At 49.7% G+C, this 23,984-nt stretch overlaps 1 long non-coding RNA gene across 2 annotated transcripts in view; it reads right to left on the bottom strand.

The window, feature by feature from the left end:
- Positions 1–3,403: 3,403 nt before the first annotated feature.
- LOC114202895 (uncharacterized) overlaps positions 3,404–23,984 on the bottom strand; it is a 32,064-nt gene continuing 11,483 nt past the window's right edge. For both annotated transcript variants that reach the window (XR_003607878.2, XR_015768920.1), the window contains 4 exons: positions 11,094–11,142; positions 10,456–10,582; positions 6,047–6,274; positions 3,404–3,952 (listed from right to left, as the gene is read on the bottom strand). This is a non-coding gene — a long non-coding RNA (uncharacterized LOC114202895). The remainder of the gene's footprint in view (positions 3,953–6,046; positions 6,275–10,455; positions 10,583–11,093; positions 11,143–23,984) is intronic.

Consider the following 23,984-nt stretch of genomic DNA (forward strand, 5'->3'; position numbering starts at 1 on the left):
TCCACTGGCCAGCGATGCACGCACGCACACATGCACACAAGCATACAAGAACACACACACACACACACACACACAAACACACACACCATTCCCGTCAGACGTCTCCCATCCCACGGAGCTGGGTCTCGCTATGCTGATCTGAGGAACCAAGAGTCTGCTTGTGTGACCATGGGATCCAATGCTGTTGCCACGACTCTGGTCACAGGTAAGTCACAGCAAGGAATGAAGCAGAAGCCCTGTGGGAGAGGGTCCTGGTAGCCCGGCAGAGAAGCAGGTGAGCGGTTCACGGTCAGGCAGGTGTCGGGTCAGGCCACCAGGCAGGCATCTGCTCCCATGTGGGCGGCCCGACCCTCTGGATCTTATCTGCTTCCTCAATGCCTGCACAGCTTTCTCGGCAGGACAAAGTAACTCCCCTCATTCCAGAAAATCCTACTCCTCAGGAACGTGGCAGGGAATGAAATGCTAGAATTCGCTGCGGGGAAGTCAGCGGGTGCCCCCTGCCCCGAGCAGAATAGCTGTCCAGGCCCCAGACCAGATGCAGCTTGTCCTCTTGCTACCCTGGCGTGGCCAGTGGCCACAGGAAGTGAGGCTGGAGATAACTGGAGCCCTGAACTCTTCGGCCACATTTCCTGGAACTTCTTGAGATAAAGCGAGAACAAGCAAACTGCCTCTGAGCTGTGGCACTTGACCAGATGGCCCTCGTCAGCCCCAGGGACTGACCGAGGCCCAGGGGGCTGTGTCAGGGAAGCCCCCCTTGGTGCACCACGCATTTCAACCGGGCTACCTGGACTGCATAGCAACAAAACTGCTCAAGGCAGTGTTCTCCAAGACTCAATTCAAATACTGTCCCCAAGCAAATGTGACACCTCTACCTCCCCCATCGACCCCTCCATCCACAGCTCCCTAGGGCCCTGGGATCTCCATCTGCCTACTGCCACCTTAGAGCTCCGGTCACTCGCATTCTTATTTAATTCCACCATCCAGACATTACGCTCCTTAAGGGCATAGAGCGGGCTTAGCATGGTCCTGTGGGCGCCTTGCTGAGCCACCAAAATTGTCCTTGAGTGGTTACTGGCCCACAGCTGCCAGCCCTCAGCCTCAAGCTGACTCTAGAAATTGCCCTTGGCTGCAGAAATCTGCTTCCGCCAGCGCCGCACCCTCTTCCTGAGGCAGCTGCAGCCTTGAGCGGTCCGTGAGGAAACAGAAGGCCGGCTCCCCTCGTCCCAAGCTGAAACAGTTCTGATGGGCCGCCCCACGGCGGGGGAGCTGAGCCCCCAGGACCACACGGCAGCCTGACCACTCCCTCCACCCACTTGCCTCCCTCCCTTCCCCTTCCCCAGTGCTGAGCCCAAGAGCACTAACACCCTTCCCACATGCCAACCTCCAGCTTAGAGCCAGCTTCCTGGGCAGCCCACCTCCAGCAAGGGTCCTGGCAAGTAGGAGCCGCTCAGGAAATCCCGGCTGGCATCCCATCAAGCAGCCAACGCCTCCGTGATAAAGCCAATCAGAGGACGGCCTCATGGGGACTGGACCGTTGACCACGCAAGCAGGAGTCGTGGCCTTACCAGGAAAAAGTGCCACGTGGCACCACACCCTAGGTGGCAGGCCACTGTGAATTACTGGGAGAAGCTGGAGCCGTGGAACACGGGGGAAAAGGCAGAAATGGTCCCAGAGGCACACCTCAGGCAGCTCCAGCCAGAAGGCTGTTTCATAGTGAAGGATAAGAAGGACCACAAAACCCTTATTCTGTGCAGAATGAGGCCATTGTACTAATCACTCTCAATCTGTCATTTCTGCTATTCTTACCAAAAGAAAGTCCCTGGCATTCTGGGACGTGCCACAGCTCGGAGAGAGACAGAGAGTGATAGCTGAGGGAGAGAGCATTCTTTCCTGGGCTGTGGCTCCAGCCTGGGCTTCTCAGGACGTAAGCATTGGAGGGGCGCCTGGGTGGCGCAGTCGGTTTAGCGTCTGACTCTTGATTTCTGCGCAGGTCATGATCTCAGGGTCGTGAGATCGAGCCCCGTGTCAGGCCCTGTGCTGGGCCTGTCGTCTGCGTGGGAGCCTCTCTCCCCCTTCTTTTCCCCTCCCCACTCCTCTCTAAAAAAAAAAAGAAGAAGAAGAAGAAGAAGTAAGCATTAGCGGGAAGGAGGCTTCCTGAGGAATGAAGCTGAGGAAGACGCTGTCCTTTAGCAGCAACCCAGACAACTGCATACAGAGACTGAAATGTTTCTACATTTGGTATAAAAGCCCTGGTGATGAGTTGGGTTTTTGTTTGTTTTTTTTTTTTTTAATTCCAGACTCGTAGGCTATGAAAGATCAGTGGATGACAAAGAACTGGTATAACAAAAGATCTGATGGGGATCAGAAGCCCCTCAGCTGCTTTCCACGTCCAGTGGCCACGGATTGGTAGCAGCTGTGAGGACACGGATGGGAGGACCTGAGTCCCAGTGTGGCTGCCCGGATCACTCAGCAATGCCTTCACTGCCCCTGACATGCAGAACTGGGGCACATTCGTCCTAGGCTAACATGCCCCCAGGTCCTCAGTGAAGAGGAGTCAAATTTAATCCCAGAGCCAGACTGTACATTATATCTGGCTTATTATATACATAATTATATTTTATATACGTAATTATATATGCATAGTTAAGTTTAATAAGCCATACAAGTCTTATTCCATGTCCTCAATCATTTCATCAATCTTTGAAAAGTGTGGAGACAAACAATCCTCTTGAGACATTATCAAACAAATAGAAGCCCGGACACCATGAATCCTGACTGATCCTTACGTTAAAGCCCCATCGGCAGGAGTGGGCAGAATGGGGAAGACGCACCCCCACGGGTTACGGCTTCACAGGTGTGTTCCTCAGAGTGGACGGCCAAGTTATAGAAGCGCGGGTCTTGGAGCTGAGTGGGCCCCTCGGAAACCATCATGTCCCCCCAGTCCCAGACACCCACCAAGTTCTATCTCCTTACAACTGTCCCTGGCCACCCACATGTCAGGACCCATTTCTTCAGGATCCAATATCTTCTCAGAATCACTCTCTAGTTACTATACTTTGCCTTATAAATATGCACACAGAACTGCATCAGGAAAGAAAGTAGGGTCAACACACATTTGTCAAAACCCATAGAGTATATCACACTGAGAGGGGCCCCTACTGTAAACTGTGGGCTTCACATGATAATGATGTGTTCTCTAGGCTCCTCCAGCATAACAATGGACCCCTGCTGTGTGGGCTGCCTGTGTGGGGACAGGGAATATGGGACTCTCTGCACTTTTTCTTTTTCAAGATTTTATTTATTTTTTTATTTGACACAGAGAGAGAGAGAGAACACAAGCAGGGGGAGTGGAAGAGGGAGAAGCAGGCTCCTGCCGAGCAGGGAGCCCGACGTGGGGCTCGATCCCAGGACCCTGAGATCATGACCTGAGCCGAAGGCAGATGCTTAATCGACTGAGCCACCCAGGGGGCCCCTCTCTTCACTTTCTGCTCAGTTTCTCTGTGAACCTAAAACTGCTCTGAAAATAAAGTTTATTAAGTTTAAAAAAGGAAGAAAGAAATCAGGCCTTCCCTGTGCATGTGGAGCTCAGCATCTGTACACAGCGATGATGGGGGTGCTGTGGGCATGAGCTTGGGGCTCAGCCGGCTGGGTTCCCTGGCTCTTTCGTCCCCTTCTCACTTAAGCAAAATAAAATCCATGGCTGGTAAGTATTGTGAGGGATTGAGTTTTGAGTTGGAGGAATTTGGGTCTAGAAAAGAAAGAAGATGTGAATAGATACTCGTTTAATTATGTGCAATGTCCTCATCTTTACAAGGGCAGCTAATCTGGGGCACACAGGGGTCTCCTTGTGCCCAGATCCCCTTCTTGGCACCCCACTTCAGTTCTTCCACTGTGGCTGAGCATTGAGATCAACTTGTCCCATCACTTCCCTTCGTCGTTGGTCTCATTTGATCTAGGCATGGAAAAAAAAAGAACCCAAGATGACTTATTGTTGAAAGAAAAGGAGATAAGTTTCAAGAAGGGAAGGAATTTTTTTTTCTTTACAGCTCAGGAAATGCAACTCTCTAGATAAGTTTTTAAAAAAAAAAAAAACCTCTACATTTCTTCCAATACAAAAATAAAATTTCCTTTGAAAACCAAATGTATCATTCATGTGTCTCAAACCACAGTCGGTTTTTTTTCAATAAAAAGAGCAGATTTGGGGTGGAAGGGGGGTGATGAATTTCAGTCTGTTCCCTTTCTCTGTGAGCATTAAACAAGCATGAAGGGTCAGATAATCCCTTCTCATGCCCTTCCCCTGCTCTTCCCACTGCCCCCAGGGGTTCCTTCCAAAGTTATTTCAGTTATTGTAGTTTCTGGCCCTAATCCAACATTTTTGGCAAAGTATGTATTGGGAGCACTGCAGCGTCTACAGGGCTTCAGCATCCGTGTGCGTGTGTGCGTGTGTGTGTGTGTGTGTGTGTATTTGTGGGTGTGTGAGGGTCTGTGTGTCTGTGTGTCTGCCTTGTGTGTGTATTTGTGTTGTGTGTGTATTTGTGTGTATTTGTGTGTGTGTGTGTTGTTAATTCCTCTCATCCTGCTTCTCTAGTGGTACAACAATTTTGGAGAGTCCTTGGGAACAACTTTGCAAAATGCCATACCAGAACCTTCCTGCCCTGTTTCTATTAAGTAATTCCAGCTTTGGAAAGACAACACTGAAAAGTGCCTCCAGCTGAGCAATCTGCAGATCCAGGACAATGTTTACATGTGATGAAACAGTCACCTCTCAAGGCCACCAAGCCCATCAGCAGTGCCTCTGTAGCATATCATCTGGACAGATAATTGAACCCGTCTTTGAACCACATCTGTAAACCACAGATAATTAAACCCACAGTCACAGGGTTGGCATGAGAATAAAACCGGACCCTGTCGGCAATGGACAATTGCCCTCTCCCTCTCCCCTCAATGTGGCGCTAGACCCTGTCCTCCTCACACTAGCTGCCAACGTGCCTCCACAGAAAGTGGCCAGGGGATGAGCCCACTCTGGCTGTCTCCACTTTTCCCACTTCCCAGCCCTGGTCACAAGTCCACGGTAACTCTCCTTTCCCTGAACTTGAGAGCACCCACAAAGTCAGCATCTCATCACAAAAGACTGAGCGGCTTCTTAAGGGTTTCAAGTGTCTTTGTTTTGCCTGCCAAGTGGACCACAAGGTACCGGAAGATAGGCTTGGGTTTCCTATTCCTGTTATTCTTCCCAAACCACCTGGACTAAGCGGGGCAATCCACTGGTGTTCGGTGCCGGACAAACTGGCCCAGGCCCAGTGAATGCAGTCCCCAGAGGGCTGCAGTCAGAGAAGAATCCAGCCCGCATGGCTGTGCGGGTCACACGACAGCCCTGGGAGCCTGAGGTTTGGGCCACTGGAGGAGAGATCTCCAGCTCTCCCACACTCAAAGCTCATGCCTCTTCTGTCCTCTGCAATTGAGGCAGGCAAATGGTGACAAGGACAAATCTTGGAAGGCAGGCATGTGCCTAATGTTGGCAGCTTCCTTTCTTCATGGAGACTCCCCTACGCCCACCAGACACCCCGAAACCTATGGAACCTCAACATCTATAACCATCACTCACTTTCAGACCAGTTGTGAAATTCACCTCCTTGAGCACTAAAGCCTTCTATTTTACTCTCTAGAAGCTCTTCGTGTTATGTGGGGGGCGGGGAGGGGGAGGCACTATTACTCTGCACCTTAATAGTGTGTAAATGCTGATTCTAGGAAGTCAGAAGCCCAAGCTGGAAGCCCAAATCCACCATGAGCAACTAGTTGCCGTGAGCAACTAAGTATCAGTGTTCTTCACCTGTAAAATAAAGGTAACAATGCTTCTATCACCAGAACTTCTGTAAGAATTCAAGTTATTAATGATCACTAACATTTGTTAATCCATACTGTATACGGGCTGGGCTGCTTACATGCATTTCATCTGGACCCCAGAACAACCCTGTAATGTGATCTCTGTTATGACAGGAGAGATACTTAAAGAGTAAGTCTCAGATGAGACATCAGAGTTACTTGCCCAAGGTTGACATCCATGACGTGGCAGGGCCAGGAGGAGCAGCAAGAAGTCTTTTCAAGAGCTGTTAATCTTGGGCACCTGGGAGGCTCAGTCATTAAGTGTCTGCCTTCGGCTCAGGTCATGATCCCAGGGTCCTGGGATCGAGCCCCACATCGGGCTCCCGGCTCAGCGGGAAGCCTGCTTCTCCCTCTCACGCTCCCCCTGCTTGTGTTCCTGCTCTCGCTGTGTCTGTCAAATAAATAAATAAAATTTTAAAAAAAAAGAGCTATTAATCTTATATATACCTTCTCTTCTCATCTGTAATTGGAGACTTCTCAAGGATAAAAAATATACCTTCCACCTCTTTTATATCCAACTGTATAGTTTTTTTAAAACACACAAAAAATTCCTAGTAGAGGAATGAAGGAGTTTTTGGGGGGGTTGTTTTTTAAAGAAGCAAAGGGCACAAACTCTTCATGGAAATAAGAATTAGAATATAGAAAATCGGAGATTATTTACATACAGCTCCACTAGAGACAAGAAGAATAGGCAAATTATTCCTCAAAGTCCTTCCTAGACTTGTAACACTGGTACTAAAAATAGCTTAACCATTGAAGCTGTTGACCTTGTTCTCGTCTGTGATTTCTTGTGATCTACCTGCTCATTAGTTTCTGACCAACGTCGCTCACTAGAGGGCCACGCTCTGCCCCTGAATTCCAGTGGAAAAGTGAATGAGCCCATGACGAGTGAAAAGGCCTTCATCAGCTAGGAGAATTGAACAGAGCTCCCAGGATTTGACTAGCTGGTTCTCTCCTGTCCCTATCAGGGTCCTGACTGCACTGTGAGAGCCTTGTGATTAGGGACTTGATTACTGGCCAGCGGGGTTGGGGGGAGGTGCAAAGGCAGGTGAAGAGAGAGACTTCTCACACCACTGTAAGGAGGAGAATTCTTCTCCCAAGTCAAGGACAGGGTATTTCCAAACACTCTCAGAATTCTTGCCAAAGATATATCCAGATCTCCTTCTATGCCTTTGGGTGGGAATATTCCAGTCCCAGATTGGATGATAAAGCCTCCTCCTTACTTCATGTAGCAGCTGAAATTCAAAAGTTGTGCACTTAAACCAAGGGTAGCCAACTGTCATGAAAACCTGCAAAATAAAAACCTCTCTAAATGGAGCCCATAGTTTCTGGTTCTTCCCATCCTTACTCAGTCTGTCTAATGGACTGCCTTTCCTGCCTGACTCTTGTAGGCATCTGTGCAAATCAGTAAGGACACAGTCCAAGACCTGAGCCTTGAGGGCTGTTGCAAATGGGCAGAGAGATAGAGCAGAGGTAGCACTCATGCCCTAGACCTGAGACAGAGAGGCAGCTAGCTGCTTCACAGCTAGAGGGAGAACATGGGATCCCAGAACCCAGTGGTTATCAAGAATGAGGGCTGGTAAAGTTTGATAGGGAAGGTTTAGGAGTTGTCTGGAAGGTGAGGAGACATAGCAAGATGGACCCCAAGTAGAAGAAGTCTAGCAATCCATAGATGAAAGAGAGTGGACTAGGAGCTTAAGGGGAAGCAGAATTGTTTAATGAAGAGGAGTCATGGGCCTGTCCACAGGTTAGGAAGGAGTCAGTGGAGGGAAAGATCTTTAGGGTGACCTACCATCCCGGTTTGTCCAGAACTGAGGGGTTTCCTGGGATTTGGGACTTTCAGTGCTAAAACCGGTAAGATCCCAGGCAAACCCGAACAGGTCGGCCATCCTACAACATGCAAATAGACAATGTGGGGATAGAGAGAGATCCTGAAAGAGGTAGAAAGGCTAACTGGAAAAGGAGAATGAATTCTCTCTATATACCAATTTTTATGCTACCGAGAAGTATCTTGGTACGCAAAGAATACCTGGGTTTGCAGATTATAGAAACACATTCTCAGCTGCTCAGTGAGTTTGGTGCAGAGTTAAAGTCTCGGTCTCCATGCTAGTCCTCATTTCATGCTCTTGCTTAGCTCCCTCTGCTATCTAGAGCTTTCTGGTCACTGACCTTCCAGCTCTCTGCTCTCCATCTCCAAGTCAAGCTTTCACTGTTAAGTCCTCAGCTCCTGACAGATCCAGCTCCCGGGAGCTGAGGCCCCTGGCCAGGCCTCTCCCAAATGCTGCATGGGTGAGAAGCACTCAGGCCTGCAGCAGGTGTGTGGGCTTGCTAGAATGTCCCCTTTCTTCCCCCTCCCACCTGGCCCACATCCTCAAATCCCCCTCTGACACTGTCTCATGCCCCAGCCTCCCCAATCCTGGGCCCACTTGTTTCAATAGTGGCTTCACAGGAGCAGGGTTTAGGCACACAATTCCTTTCTAGGGCATATTCTCTTAGGATTTAGGAACTTCTCCAAAGCTGAAAAAGCTCTCCCCTTTATATCTGGCAGGAGTTAGAAGCAAACAGGAGTCTTGAAAAGATGGACCAGAAGATCAGGGGATAGCTGTGGCTCTGGGTATTAGCCACATCAGACTTTGGTTAAGTAGTTCAAGATCTCTAAGCCTCCATTCCCACATCTGTAAAATGGGTATATAATGCCCACCTCCCAGGGTCAGCCTAATTGAATTAGAGGGATAAAATTCTTATACACACTATAAAGAACTGTAAATTCTTAGACGTGCCATAAATAAGCTAACAGCACAGAAGGTAATACTCAAGTTAAATAGACATACTGGAAAACCAGCAATAAACATTTACTGAATGGATGAATAAATGAATGGATCAATATGGAATTGCTGAGGTCAGTCAGACCTGCAGAGAACCTAAATACCAGTCAGTGCCAGCGTAGGTATAAAAACAACGGTGAGTAGTCCCAAATACATGAAGGTGGAAATTTAAATTAACTCAGAGGTGTGAAAACTGACAAGGTGGGAGGATGACCGGTGCCAAGCCCTGGCCACAGAGGAGGCCTCGTGGGACTGGGCCCCGCCCTGGCCGTGAGAAGCCTCCCGGGCATGAGGCCAAGCACAGGGTAAGCTGTGTGCTAAAGCATCCTAGAATCCCACAACAGAGGCTGTTAGAGCCAGAAGTGGTGCAGACTTGAATGTAGATGGGTAAAGCAGACAGGAATAAGACCATAGGTGTACCGGCTAGTGGAGAGCTGGAGAATGTGTGTCCTTTAAAAGGGAGACATTTAAAAAATCAGTTAAAAACAAAACCTTTGCCAGCCAAACAAACATGGATGAAGAAATCGGCTGAGAGAGTGGAACCTGCCAGTTCATGACAGCCCAGCTACTGGCAAGTAGATCTTCTGACCTTAAGCAATGCATTGTCTAGACAATGGGGGGGGGGGGCGGGGATGGGAGAGCTGAGGGTCTTTGAGAGACACCAGCTGGATTCATTTGCTGGGGCTGCCATAATGGACTGCTCACAGACTGGGTGGCCTAAACAACAGAAATTTCTATCCTCAGAGTCCTAGAGGCTACAAGCCCAAGATCAAGGGGGCACAGTTTCTTCTGAGATCTTTCTCCTTGGCTTATCTTCTCCATACATCTCTATATGATCTTTCCTCTGTGTGTCTCTGCGTCCTGATTGCTTCTTTTTATAAGGACACCAGTCACACTGAATTAGGACTCACACTAATGATCTCATCTAAGCTTAATTACCTCCTTGAAACCATATCTCCCAATACAGTCATATTCTGAGGTTACTTCAACATATGAATTTTGGAAGGGGCTCAGGTCAGGCCATAACACTAGCTAGCCCTTGGTAAACACCAACAAGCCTTCAAAATTTTAATGAGATGTGTTTTCTTTGGTGCCATAGACATAATCAAAAGATTTTATGGGAACAGAATGAGGGAGCCTAGACATAGGATGTCACAGCAAAACTAAGATAATCAGTCTCCCCATTCCCCTCACACCTTAATTCTTCCATTCAAGAACCATTTTGGGGACTGGAAGCTACTATATTCCAGGCACGGTGCCAGGTGCTGTGGACACAGTGTTCAGCACAGCCGACCTGGCCTGGGCCTTCAGGTAATTCAGAGTCTACTGAAAACATTATTCTTCTCATTCCAAGCTTTCCTACTTAAGTGACTTAGACCAGATTACTTCATCTCAGTGAACCTCAGTTTTCACATCTGTGAGATGGGGAAAATAATCCCCATAGTTAGAGAAGATAACCTGACAAAGGGTGTGTCACAAAATGTGGAACTCATATGTCCCCAATAAATGTAAACCTTCCCCCCTAAGTCATATTATCTCAGATTCCTCATAAAATAATACACACTAAGGAATTAAACTTTTCAAATTTGAAATGGAACATCTTTATTTTGCCTAAATTTGGTACTTCCCATTCCGGGGGCAAGATGAAAACAGGACCATAACTTATTAGTGGAGACAATGAACATGTTATCAACAGAAATGCACATTCCGAGATAATACAGGCCCTGCTTCCCAGGGTCCAGCTTACCCCTCCCTTGTCTACTGCGGTGGGCTGAGGAAGGACTGGCGCCATCTTGAACCATAAATCATTTCCAAACAGTTCCTGGAGGGCACAAACCCCCAGCACAGCACCTTCCACGCAGCTAAAGAATTTCCTGCCAAAACGGATAAGAATTTCCTGTTTTGCTTTTCATTATTACTTTAAATAATCATACTCAGAGTCTTGGATGATCATGAACAGCAGGGGTTTAGAGGGTGTGTCAATATCTTTTCTAGATTAACTCAGGACAATTGCTTTAAAAGCAGCAAGTTGAGATCTGGACAAAAGGCACAGAATGATGAGTCAGGAATGAGCCGGACCTCTGACACATGGACCTCCCCTGGGCTTGGCCCTGGACTTTGCCCATGCCTTTGACCAGGACTCCAGACCAGGCAGGAGTACCGTCCGTGCCCTTGGCCCGATTCTCACTTTAGAGTTCAGGAGGGACCCCTGAAAGCCCTCAGGTTACCCCTGTCCCCTCTCAGGAAAGCCCCGGGTGCCCTTTGGGGCATCTGCACATGATCAGACGACACAGGCTGGAGGGCTAGAGGATCCTCTCTGGGGGTCCTGGGAATACTGGCTTGAAATTTCACCCCCAGGAGGTTGGCTCCAGCCCACTGACACACCTGACAACCGTCGAGGGCTCTCCGCATGCTCCCTTGCCTTCTGCCTTCCCTGGAGAAGAGAAGAGAGACCTCCTGGTTTATCTCTAGAACTCAGCACAGCTCCCCACCTCCCTCACTCCAGACCAGCTCCCCATCCTGACTTCCTTCTTTCTGCAGATGCCACCTTCCTTCCAGTCGTATGAATTCAAAACCTCCTGCATATTTTTATTCCTCCCTTTACACCATCAACTGTCACCCCCTTATCACCTCCAGCCCCAAGAATATCAGTGGCCTCCTACCTGGTCTCCCCAACCCTGATGCCATCCTTACCCCCACTGCCTGGGGCTGCTACTGCCATCCCCACACTGCTTCATAAGTTCACAGACCTGCTCAGAACTTTCAGAGCCTTAGCAGATAAGGCACACACCCCTCCTCCTGGCACTCCAAGCCCTGAGTGATCTGGTCTCGAATTTCTCTCTGGTTATTCCCGCCTGGTGTACCCACCCTTCAGCCAAACCAGGCAGATCCCCATTAAGTTAGCATTCTTTGTGCCCTTTGCCACACACTCTAGATTTGAAGCTCTCCACACTCTGCCTCCCAGAGTACAGCCTCTTCCAGGAAGCCTTCCCATCAAGTCCACAGGGGGAGGTGCTCCCATTCCACCTGTCCCACACAGCTCTACTGTTTTGTCACAAAGTAAGGACCCTTAAGGGTGGCAGGACTGCTTTTCAATATTTCCAGTCTCCTCTCCTGGCATATGGTGGATGACCCTGAGACTGGCTCTGGAGGACAAAATATAAGTGAAAGTGATATGTGCCAATTTTGGCGAGCAGCTTTAAAAGCCAGTGTGTACTTGCCACATTTTTTTCCCCATGAAACATGTGTCAAGGTGGAGCCTCCATCAGTCTGTGTCCCTGCTGACCTGCCACGATCATATAATGTGAGCGAGAAATAAACCTTCTTCCTAAGCCACTGACATTTGGAGGTTGTTCGTTATCAATCTAGTTTGTCCTGATCGTTATAACATGAGACCTAACAGGCCATCTGGTTCCATCCTCTGCTTCACAGGTAAGGAAATGAAGGGTTGAAGGAAGTAAAATGACCTGCCCAAGGTCACATCATTAGTAGTGGCTCAGATCTAGCACCAAGTCCCCCTCACATCCGGTCCAATACTTCTCTCAGGACACCATCCTGTAGGCTCCTTGAGACAAGAACCTAAAACAGCGGTCTGGGATCCCAGCCCCTGCCTCCACCCCACCCCCCGACTTAGCTACGCGATCCTAGGTAAGTCACTCCTGGCCAAAGGCCTCCGTTTCTCCTCTTCTAGAATGATAGTATGGGACAAAAATCCCGCTAAGGCTGTCTTGCTCCGTGCCTGTCTGTATGCATGACCTGCCCCCACAGGGTTCGTTATGATGCCTCCTACAGAGGAGGCACTTATGATGTGCTGATGATCCCTAGTGGTCTCCGGCATATCCTAGCTTTCCCGAGGGAACGACCAACACTGCATTCTTCAGGTGGGGCAAAGGCCGGTCAGGTGCGCTGACCCACTCTCGCATCTCCCTTCGCATCTCCTGGGTCCTCATACGGTTGCCCACAGGGAGGAGGGTATGCTTGAGTCTCATCTACCAGACCCTGCCTTTAGTTGCCCCCTCATTGAATTAACACTCACAGACCCTAGCTGATGCCACAGAAGTACGGGCTCTTGGCAACAGGTGCAGTCTACAATGAGAGGCGTGGGCTTGCTTTGTCCTGGGTGCGCTGCTTTCGTTTTCTCCTCACACTCCTATTCTTGAGTATCCTAAGAGCTTTCAGCCTTTTCACCTGGTCATTGGGTTTCTGTCTAGGACTAGCTCTCAATTCCTTTTTCTTTGTCTTTTGATCTTTCTTTAGGCTGCCTCTGTGAAAAGAACCAATTATTTTTATTTTTTTAAGACTGTATTTATTTACTTGACAGAGAGAGAGGATGAGTTGCGGGGGCAGGGTCAGAGGCCAGTGGGGGAGGAGGAGGCTCCCCACTGAGCAGGGAGCCCGACGTGGGGCTCCATCCCAGGACCTCGGGATCATGACCTGAGCCGAAGGCAGACACATAACTGACTGAGCCAGGTGCCCCAAAAACCAATTCTTTAGAAGTTAAGACAGCTATCAAGGTTCTAAAATGTGGCAGACTATCTCTTACTCCCGGACATCGTAGCAAAAATTGAGGCTGCCCCTTAGCTATTAGCCACCTGCCTGGCTGAGGGGGTGGTTAACCCGGAGCAGGAAGGATCTCAGAGTACACGTGACCTCTTCTTCTTACTGGGGGGCAGAGAGCACAGGCCATGAGCTGGTGCAGGGCCTGTCGGGGCAAACATTTTGCCACAGACACCGGTTCGCAAGGACACCACCACGGGCCAGCACCATGGAGGACATCAGAGCAATGACAGAGGAGCAGCAAAGGAAGGGGTCCCTGCAGCCTCAACAGCCTCTGTTAAGCTCCCCAGTCACCTAGCCCTGGACAAGTTACCTGAGCAGACCGCAACTGGAAAGGAACCCAGAAGGTCTAGTTCAACCTGTCTGTGAGAAACATAGTCCCGATCACATGTATATTTCTAATGTTCTAATAGCCATATTAGTACAAAGAAACAGGCAGTGAAATTAATTTTAACAATCTATTTTATTTAACCCATTATACCTGAACTATTATCATTTCCACATGTAATCAATATAATTATGATTCATAAAAAGCTGACATTCTTTCCGGGGGTTATCTTCGAAATCCAGGGTGTATTTCGCATTTGCAGCACGTCGCAGTTTAGACGAGTCACGTTTAGGGTGCTCCCGTGTGACTCGTGGCCTCTGGATTGAGAACACGGGTCCTAGTCAAGCCTCTTATTACCACAGATGAGGAGACTCAGGCCCCAAGAAGAGAAGTGAATTCCATCAAGATCCCAGCTTCAGGGGCAGAGCTAAAGCCTAGGTGTTCCGCAGCATTCTTTCTGCCGCTAAAAAATAAACCAAACCAGAACAAACCAAAAATGCCACTCAGCAAGCAAATAAGATGTTGGTTTCTACAAATCCCAGACCAAAGGCTAAGGGTACATTAGCAGGGTTACAAGAAGGAGTCCCATGACTTTCAAGTTGGAGCAAGCCGCCGTTGACGGAGTTTCTCACCACCCCTGGCATGAGGTAGTTCCTTGGGCTACAGCAAAAGCCCAGCAAAGGCATCCACCCTGCAAAACAGACCGACGCTCCTTCCAGAAGAAAGGAGTCCTGCAAGGGCTGCAAGCCAGCCAGCAGGCAGCGCCCACACAAGTGGCCACTGGGTCCACGGACTTTGCTTCGGACCTGCAGCAAGGTGTTGAACAAAGTATTGGGGGTAAAGAGAAAAGGGCATCTTCTGGAATCACGTCGAGCCAGGTTCCAATCCCCGAGAACCTCTGTGAGTGTCTGCTCTTTCCTCTGTAAAGTGGGGAAGATGCTGACGCTACTTTCTCTGGATGGCTGCTGGACAGATTGAAAGGCCCAGCCCTGCCAGCACCCACCAGTACGTCCCTGGCATACAGTCAGGCCTCAAGAAATGTTGGCTTTCCTTCCCTGATCTTCTCGAGGCTGGTTTCTCACAGCCCATCAATGCCATTCTCCTAACTGCTGGGGGGAAACGGGTCCTCTGACTGAAGGGCCACTCTTGGCCAGGACCTCTGAGGCGGCTTTGGAGTGTAGCCAGCTGGAGCCTGAGTGTCTCTGTGGGAGCTCCTGGAGCCTGACCGTGACCTGCACGGTCATGGGTGACCTCACGGCCACAACACCGCTGCCTGGGATCGGAGAAAAAACCTGGTCAGGAGGTCACAGCTCCTTGTCTCACCAGGCTGTCAGGGCCAGTCTCAGAGGGCGCAAACCCAGGACTGAGTGCCAGGAGCAACAGTTTTGGAGGGGAGCGCCTTGGTTGTGGGGGGAGGGGGTATATCTAGTGCCCCACGTGGGTAGGAGAGTGTCCCTCTCTCCCTGTGGTATTTTTAATTCTAACATCAATAAGAATAGAATTTCCTGTTGATCTGATGAGAAATTCCTGTTTTCCCAGGAAGCAGGGCACCCTACCCTGGGGGGCATGGACCGCGGAGCTTACCAACCGCTTCCGACATGGATGATTAAAGGGCCTCAGTTCACATTTATTTATTTTTAAAGTGTAAAGACAACTCATACCAAGAAGAATCGCAGGGTGTGATTAATAGTTTCCTACATACATTGAGGACCTTGGCTGGCTTTGGAAGACCTCTTTCTGCTGATTCCCTGGAGCCAGGGTATTTTTAGTTGGTCCAGACCTCTCAGGCGGAGCTGTCAGACCTCATACAAGGAACATGGCACAGAAGGGCGGCACCTCCCTGGAGCTATGCAGGTGCCAGGCCCCAACCTTCTCCCCAAATCCCTGGTCACCCAGACTTCTGCTCTGCTTCTAGGACAGACCCGGAGCCTGTGACGCCAGAGCCCCTGCTGTGCTTGCTTCTGTACAGACCGTGCAAAGAGTTGGTCTCTGGTGGACATTTGAGGTTTGGGGGCCTCCCAGCACCCACTTCCTCCTCCTTAACAGCTCCCTTGTTGGCATTGGAGAACCACCTCCTCCTGCCCCCCAGGGTGTAGGCCTGATGGAGCTGCCCTCCTCTAATCTGGTGGCCCATCATCCGGCCCCTCTCCTGGGACCAGGAACCTTGAGTGGAGCCAGGCAAAGAAGAAAAATGACCGTTGTTTCTTTGCCCCAGCAGTCAGCCCCGATCCCTGGCCCCCCAGCCCTTTTGAGGCCAAATATTCATTTCTCGAATTTCTGTGAGCTCCCCAGGAGCCTTCTGAAGATTTTCACTTTCTAATACTTGCCAGTAACGCCCTGTGACTAACACACAAGTGTACGGAGGGTGGCTCAGGAGTGTCAGCTTGTGCGTCTTCTAACAGGGAAATAACAGTTATGGCACAAATGTGTGATCCGTCGCTGCTTGAGACACTCCCAGGGAATACAGGTCCTGCAGCCTTTCACGGCACTGTGGGACGGTCTGCAGGGGCCACAGCACATCCTGAGAAAGGAGGTGGTTGAGCTTCAGAGACCTACCCAGCTACTTACTACCCAGCCTGGGAATAGCAGGGCCATCACTTAAACACCTCCCTGCCTTCTGACCCCAGCCTGGAGTGCTCTCCACCGGACCACACAGTCTCTCCCAGGCCTCTTGAGCTGACTTGGAGCTGTGTCCCCAGGATGGGGGACTTCCACCGTTTAGCTTCCTCTGCCTACCAACGCCTGTGTCCTGGCTCATCAGTGACTGAAACTGCACGCCTAACCTCTGAAATACATGTCACAGGCTGACTTGTCCCCGCATCCAAGCAAAGTACACATAAAGACACAGCATCAAAGTCATCTTCAAAATGTCATCAGGATGGTACGCTATGTTCCTACTGACTATTTGGCAAATTGCAGAACAGCCCAAATGTCCATTAATGATGAATGTATAAACAAATTTGGTCTATGCACACAATGGAATATTATTCAGCCATTAAAAGGAATGAGGGACTGATGTCTGTTCCAGTGTAGAGGAAACTCGAAAACACGCTGATTGAAAGATGCCAGATATCAAAGATCACATATTGTAGGATTCCATTTCTCTGCAATATCCCAGAGAGATAAATCCATAAAGACAGAAGATAGCTGGTTAGCAGGGACTGGAGGGAGGAGGAAATGGGGAGAAATTGCTTAATGGATACAGGGTCTTACTTGGGAGTAATGGAAAAGTTTGGAACTTGATAAAAGTGGTGGTTCTACAACATTATGAATATTTAAAGGGCTCCTGAATTGTTCACTCTAAGATGGAACTCCAAGACATTCGTTTTATGTGAATTTCACGACAATAAATCATATAAAAAAACTTAAGTCGATAAAATAATAAAACTCATTTGAACAAAACAAAAAAATATCGTCAAGACCCATCCCTTCCTTTTTATTCCTATTCGTCTCCCTTTCCCTTCTTTCCCTTCCTTGTTGAAACATTCACACTCACCTGTCATCCCACGGCTCCCTTCACCCCGTTTTTAATCACCATGTTGGCTCTCTCAACAACGCCCAGTGGCACCCAGGGACTACAGATGAAGGCTCAGTCTGGTGTTCAAAATCCTCCGATCTCTGCATCTAAACCTTCCAGCATTCCCGTCTGCTTTAGCCAGGCTGTTCTCCCCACTGTCACTGGTCCCTGAGGCCCATGTGCTCTTCCTAACCAGCCCCCACAGGAGAAAAATCCTCATGGACTTTCATCCTACATAAAGATGGAGTGATGACAGCACCACCAAATTACTGCTGCTGTACCACTAAACGCCTCCAGTCGTCTACAGCCTTCTCTGCCCCAGCTCTCCTAGGTGTTGATAATGGGGTGCAGACGCATCCCCTCAGAACTGAGACAGTCTTCCCGAGCTCCCTGCTTGTGTGGCAGGCTCTGGTGTTAACTCCGCTCTGGCAACTATTTCTTCCCCTTTTCCTTCTGCATTAGATCTGGTGCAGCCTTCTCTCCCCCTGCATTTTGACCATGAACCTCTCCTCCTCTTTGTTTTACATTTCCCCCTTGACTTCTCCCCTAGTTGATATGTACGATATATATGGTATTTTTATGACCTACTGAAACCGGACAAGGACATTGGAGCCAAGATCTCAGGATAATCATCATCTATCGAGAACTTTCTCATGGGGTGGTGCTGTGTGTTCACAGGCCAAGAGGTCCTAAGAAGAAGATAAAATGAGATCTCCTGAGAACAAACATCTCTGCCTGGAGGGCAAAGTTCCACGGGCCGGCTGGCCTTCCCCGTCCACTGCCAGACTGAGGATGTGGCTTAACTACAGTGATGGGAGGGGCTGATTGGGAGAGAGTTGTCAAATGCCGCCAAGGGGGTAGGGGAATATTTGTTTGAGGTTTTGACTGAATGGCTGGTGGGTTGCTTGGTTCCTCCTGACTTACATGTCTTTGTCAAACATAGGCATCGTGGAGCCAAAGAGAGCTAAGATTCTGAGAGCCGAATTACAGGCGCAGGGCCACCAAAAGAAGAGGTGTTCTGGTAACACTTTACATATAGGATTTTACCTAATATTTATAATAATTGTAGCTTGAGAGAGATAGAAGTACCTCCACATTAGAGGTGAGGAAACCAACGCTCAGAAAGCTTTGGCCAAATTGCCTGAGCCACATACCGGTACCCACAGAGTGTAGACTGAGTTCCAAAGTCCCTGCTTTCTCTTCCAACATCAGTGCTGCTTCTCTTCTCCTTTCCTACCCCTTCCTTGGACTTTTCTCTCGGAGAATTAACTTGCCCTTGATCAGCTCTCCCACCTTGGGCGGGGGGGGGGGGATCCCTTTCCTGGACTCCTACGGTACATACTAGCTCTGTTATTCACTTGAACATTGATTTCTTAATCTTCTAATATATTGTGATCTACCCTAATCTTCTAACACACTACTCCCTGTTTCAAGAGTGTGTGTCTTTTATCCTCAGTAAAAGCATAGATTCTGGAATGCCTGGGTGGCTCAGTCGGTTAAGCTTCTGCCTTCGGCTCAGGTCATGATCCCAGGGTCCTGGGATCGAGTTCTGCATCGGGCTCCCTGCTCCGCGGGGAGCCTGCCTCTCCCTCTGCCTGCAGCTCCCCCTGCTTGAGCTCGCACACACTCTCTCTCTCTCTGACATATAAAGAAATAAACTCTTTTTTAAAAAAATCATAGATTCCTTGAGGAGATGACTGGTCTGCTCTCCTTTCCCCAGCCCTGCCTAGCAAGATGCTGAACAAGCAGGAAGTGAGCACCACACCCTGGGGATCTAGGAACTGAAATCATCTTAAAAGATAGTTCTCATCTAGGACCAGATCCCTACAGAAACTCTCCAATGATCACAAGAGCAAAGCAGCAAGAAATATATTGTTTCAGCTGAGTTCGTTACTTCTCATGCTTTCCACCCTTACATATCAATCTGCAATTTCTTTGAGGGAAAAGAGTTAATTCCATTCCTTCCAGGGTTTTGGCTCTCGAGAGTTCCAGAGCTGACAGTCACTGCTATTGAAAGTCAGTCAGAGGACACGCTGTGCTTAGAAGTAACCCAGGTTCACAATCCCTCATCCTAAACCCTGGGAACCAGGTGCATTGCAGAATTCAGAATGCTTCAGCCTTTAGACGGATAACGTGGCGTGTGTACAATGCATCATGTTAACAGCCCCAGCAGGCTCCAGAGCCCTGCCTCATTAGCGTTTCTAAATATAGCTCTGCACCACTTCACGATAGGCTTTGCTTCCAAATGAGTTTTGACACCAACCATACAATTTTCAGAGCTTTTCTGGCTTCAGAATTGTAGATGGCAGACCGTAGACCTGTATAGATAGTAACTATTGCATGCTTATTCTGTGTCAGCTCTGCTAAATGCAGCTCTGCAAGGTACCTCGGATAACCCATCAAGAGCACCATGAGGCAGATTCTCATTTTACTTCTCATTTCACAGATGAGGAAACTGAAGCTTTAAGAACTTGCCTAAAGATCATACAGAGAATGGGCATTGGAGCAGGACTTCATGCGTAGTTTTGGCATCATCCTCCTCCTATGGGTGGTCCCCTCTGGGGGCATTTACGATGGGGGACCTAGAAAAGGTAAGGTAAGGGATCTGTGGGCTATAGGCCTGGGCAGTTTTCACCCAAGAGCTCTGAGAGGTGGAGTCTCAGGTCTTGTACGCAAGAGACAAGAAAATATCAGCCACCTTCTTGAAGTACTTGAACGACAGGTTCATGGACAAACCTTAGCCTTGACTATGAATGAGACACACATGACACGGGCATCACCTGTCCTGGAGGGTCTGCATAGTGCAGTGATTAGGGCAGGAGATCTGAGGTCAGACCATGGGGGTCAAACCCTGTAAGAAGTTGGGGGATACTGGGCACACTTGCTTCCTCGGACAACTTCAATTACCTCTTCCGTAAACTAAGGTTTCGTGATGCTTCTTCATAAGACTGTTTTGAAGATTCCATGAAACAATGCATATAAATGCAGCTCCCAACATGGAGTGGGCCCTCAATAGTAGCTTCAAATAAAAGCATGTGAGAGAAGAAAATGGGAGAGTACACTGAGAAAACCACAGAGGGAGGGAATCACTGGTCTGATCCTGTTCAGGTGTCCAGTGTGAAAAAGAAAAAGAAAATAATCCCAACTTAGGAAAAAGAAAACCACAAGTGGAATAATTGAGGCTCTGACCTCTAGCTTGAACACAAGTGAAATCATCCATCCACACATGTGCACACATGCGCGCACACACGCACTAGCCGTCTGGGACAGCATGAGCTGTCGCCCTGTGACTGGCCCCGGAGGCCATCTGGGCAGCCACGATTTGCCTGAGGGGCTGCAAACAGGACGCTGCTCCTTCCCTGGGGTTTTCCAGGGCCAACACCGGAGCCACCTCAGACCTAGGCTACATTCTACATCATGCTCTAGGCGACGGAGGCTGTAGAGCCTTCCTTCGCTCCATCAACTCCTGGCCAGACACCAGCACCAGCTGAAGTGCCCTGGAGAACAAAAAGTTTCACAAAGACAGGGTGTTTGACCCTTCACCGTGGAGATTCACCGTTCACTCTCAGGCCCCCAGGAAAGGACAGCAATTGGCAAACGATATGTAATTGATCAATGTTTGTTGAGTGACTAGATGAAAAGGACGTGCACAGGTTGGACGTTGCAATGGAGGCTCAGCTTCCCTTGAGGGGCTGGCCCAGCTCACTCTGCCCCTCCTGGCAGGCCCGGGAGCTCAGCAAAGCACCACACCTGATGCCTGAGGCAAGGAAGGAAGGGAGCCGAGGCCTGAGGAGTCTGCCCGGACTGGCTGGTCGGACATGACGGTCAGCAGTGGCCCATCAACTGCTTCTTGAAAGCTCACCATGTCTGCTCTTGTTGCACAGACCTGCCATTAGGAGCCTTCCAGACCCAACCGCGGCTGCTCTGTAGAGTAGTAATTAAATCAGCTGACCGTGATGTCTGTTTTCTGTTCTTTTCACACCTGTCTGCCCACAGCTGGGTTTGCTGGGTAAAAGAAGATCTTGGCCCAGCCCAGACTGGTAAGCACCCTAGGAAAATAGCCAAGGCCTGAGGCTGGTGGGGAGGGAGGTGGTGGTGAGCCTGTGCAGGCCAGCCTCTAAGACCAACAGCAACGGGCTGACATTTCCCTGGGGGCTGCCACGTGGCCTGGGGTAGCTGTGGCTGGGGCTGGGATGAAAGAGGCTCACATACAGAGTCAGCAATAGACTACTGATGTCAGCCAGGAATAATCGCCCACTTCCTGAGTATTTACTGGGTGCTCCTAGGCACCAGAGATGATGCTGACATCTCCGTCCTCGGGTCCCTCCTTAAGCGGCCCAGAGTTGAGCAATTTCTCTGGGCAGAGGAAAGCCCAGCAGGCCCACAGGAGACATTCTGGAAATACCTTGCAGATGGGGCAAGGGCAGAGGTGGGTGACAGCCCAGAGCCCAAGGCAGGCCCATGAGAGACTCTGCTGCCAGATTCTCCTCCCTCCCTGGACAGGGTCCTGGATTTGGAGCACCAGGAGTGGAAAGAAGAAGCCTCTAGGCTCCCAGGGGCTCATCAGAATAGAGGTCAGCATGTCACTTTTCTCTCTGAGGATCCCTGTGGCCTTCTCTAAATACACACAGCCTGGAATTCCTGCTCTGCTGATTGTCCAAGAATAAGAGGAAAATTACCCACACAGCCCCACTGAGCCCTGCCCCACTCCAGGTCACATAAATACTCGATGACTGAAAATACCAAGAGCCCTTAAAGGGGCGCCTTCCTCACCAGAGCCCGGCGGTGGGCCCAGGACCCTGAGGCCAAGGGCAGCCCCTAGAAGAGGAAGTGAGGCTGCCTCTGGGCATCTCCGGGGCAGGGGGTGGGCTGCATGCCTCTGCTCTGAGGGGCCACAAACAGAAGTGTCTCTGGGGTCTGGAAGGCCCTAGAAGAAATGATACAGGAGGTCTGTTGATTCCTACTTAGAAAGAAACCCAACTAAGGTCTGTGTATTTTCCTCGGAGCTGAAAAGTTCAGTGAAGTAAGAAACAGAAAAGCCTGTGTTACCACTAAATGGGGAAGTCGATACATTTTCTTCCTCAAGACTCTACCTTCCAGGAGCTTCCTTGCCTTTTCATTGTGAGGACAGCCTGGGTCTGTGTGTGTAGGGAAGAGCCAGCCCTGGAGAGGGGCTGAGACCAAGGGAAGTTTCTACCCTGGGGAGCAGGCTGTGGTCCAAGGCTACACCCCACAGCTGGTGTATGTGTGTATGTATGTGTGTTTGTGTGTGTATGGGGGGTTGAAGTCTACACCCCACTGCTAGGATGTGTATTTGAGGGCGGGGTCCGAGTCTACACCCCACTGCCGATGTGTGTGTGTGAATGCCTAAGAATGTGTGAGAAAGTCTGTATGTGTATGAGGGGGGTTCAGAGAGGGAATATGAATGGGGACTAGACAGGGTCATGGGTACACAGACACCCAGGAAGGCAGCCACGGACTCCGCAGAAGGGTGTCCTGGGGAGGTGGGGGCACAGCGCGGAAACGCCCCACTCACGCCACACTCCTGGCCCTTGGGCAGAGCAAGCGGGGGCCAGCCAGCCTACTCTGCCTGGAAGACAGCCGCTGTGGGAACTGTGCCTCCTCCCTGAGTCCTGGAGATCAAGGGAGCTTCTGCAATATTATAGTTGGAAGTGCATTTGAAACTGCAAAGGGCTATGCAGAAATTCGAGAATATCATTCAGCAAATGGCTGAGGCACTGTGCTCCCTAACTGGACTCAGGGTGCCTGCTGGACACACAGGCCCCCATGTGGGAGCAAATGGACATCTGGGGGCACCAGGCAGCTCAGTCGGTTAAGCCTCGGACTCTGGATTCCGGCTCAGATCATGATCTCAGCATCGTGAGATCATGCCCTGCCTCAGGCTCCACACTCAGCGAGGAGTCTGCTTGAGATTCTCTCTCTCTCTCTCTCTCTCTCCCTCTGCTTCTCCCCCTGCTTGTGCACGTGCTCGCTCATGCTCGCTCTCGCTCTTGCTCTCAAAATCAGTAAATAAAATCTTTCAATGCAATAACCTTCCCCCCCAAAAAACAAGAGACATCTGTATGACTACCCTAAATGCACCCACCATCCTCCTCATTTAGTTCATCTTGAGACTCACAGATGATAATGAACATGTGGGTGCTTTGAACACTGGGCTGGAGGCCGCAAGTGTGAAGCACTGCGTGTGCGTGTGGGGGTAGGGTGAGCTGCACTAGAACCAGGAGAGAAGACCAGCTTCCATCTTTTCTCTACCACTTACCACTCAGTGCCCTTTGGGAAAATCACTTAACTTTTCCTCTGTTCAACAAAAATGGGGACCCATGCTTTGTGCTCCTTACAGAGCTTTTTTCCTTCGCTGTGTGTATGAGGGTCAATGAAAATATGAATTTGGAAGCATTTTGAGGTGGGTCCATTGAGGCCAAGAGACTTGCAAAGTTCTTACCTCTTATAGGTGGAGAAGTTAAGTTGGATTGAACCTGGGGGCCATTGACTCCCAAGCTCAGCCTCTTTCCATGCCATGCCAAGCAGTATTTAGGAATAAAAATAACAGTAACACAGGTTATAAACAGTGATCACCATTGCTTTTGAAAACACCTCAGGCCACCTGGCACTTCGGTGTTCATTAGAGATGCCCCTCTGGGCTGAGGGGACCCGGCTTGGTCAGGACAGCAAGGTCTCCAACTCAGACCCCACTCATCACTCATCGCCTCCACCAGCCACCCTTGGACAGTGCACAACCTGTCCAACTCCACATTGGCAGCCTTGATGGTTATCACCTTAAGTTCTGAGCTCCTTTTCTACAGCAGGGTGGCTGTGCACTCAACATTTTACTGTCATCCAGGTTGTCCCCCGA

The sequence above is a fragment of the Eumetopias jubatus genome, unplaced genomic scaffold (genome assembly GCF_037043125.1).
Source record: "Eumetopias jubatus isolate StellerSeaLion01/CBP00866 unplaced genomic scaffold, mEumJub1_p1.0 scaffold_9, whole genome shotgun sequence".
NCBI classification, from domain to species: domain Eukaryota; kingdom Metazoa; phylum Chordata; class Mammalia; order Carnivora; family Otariidae; genus Eumetopias; species Eumetopias jubatus.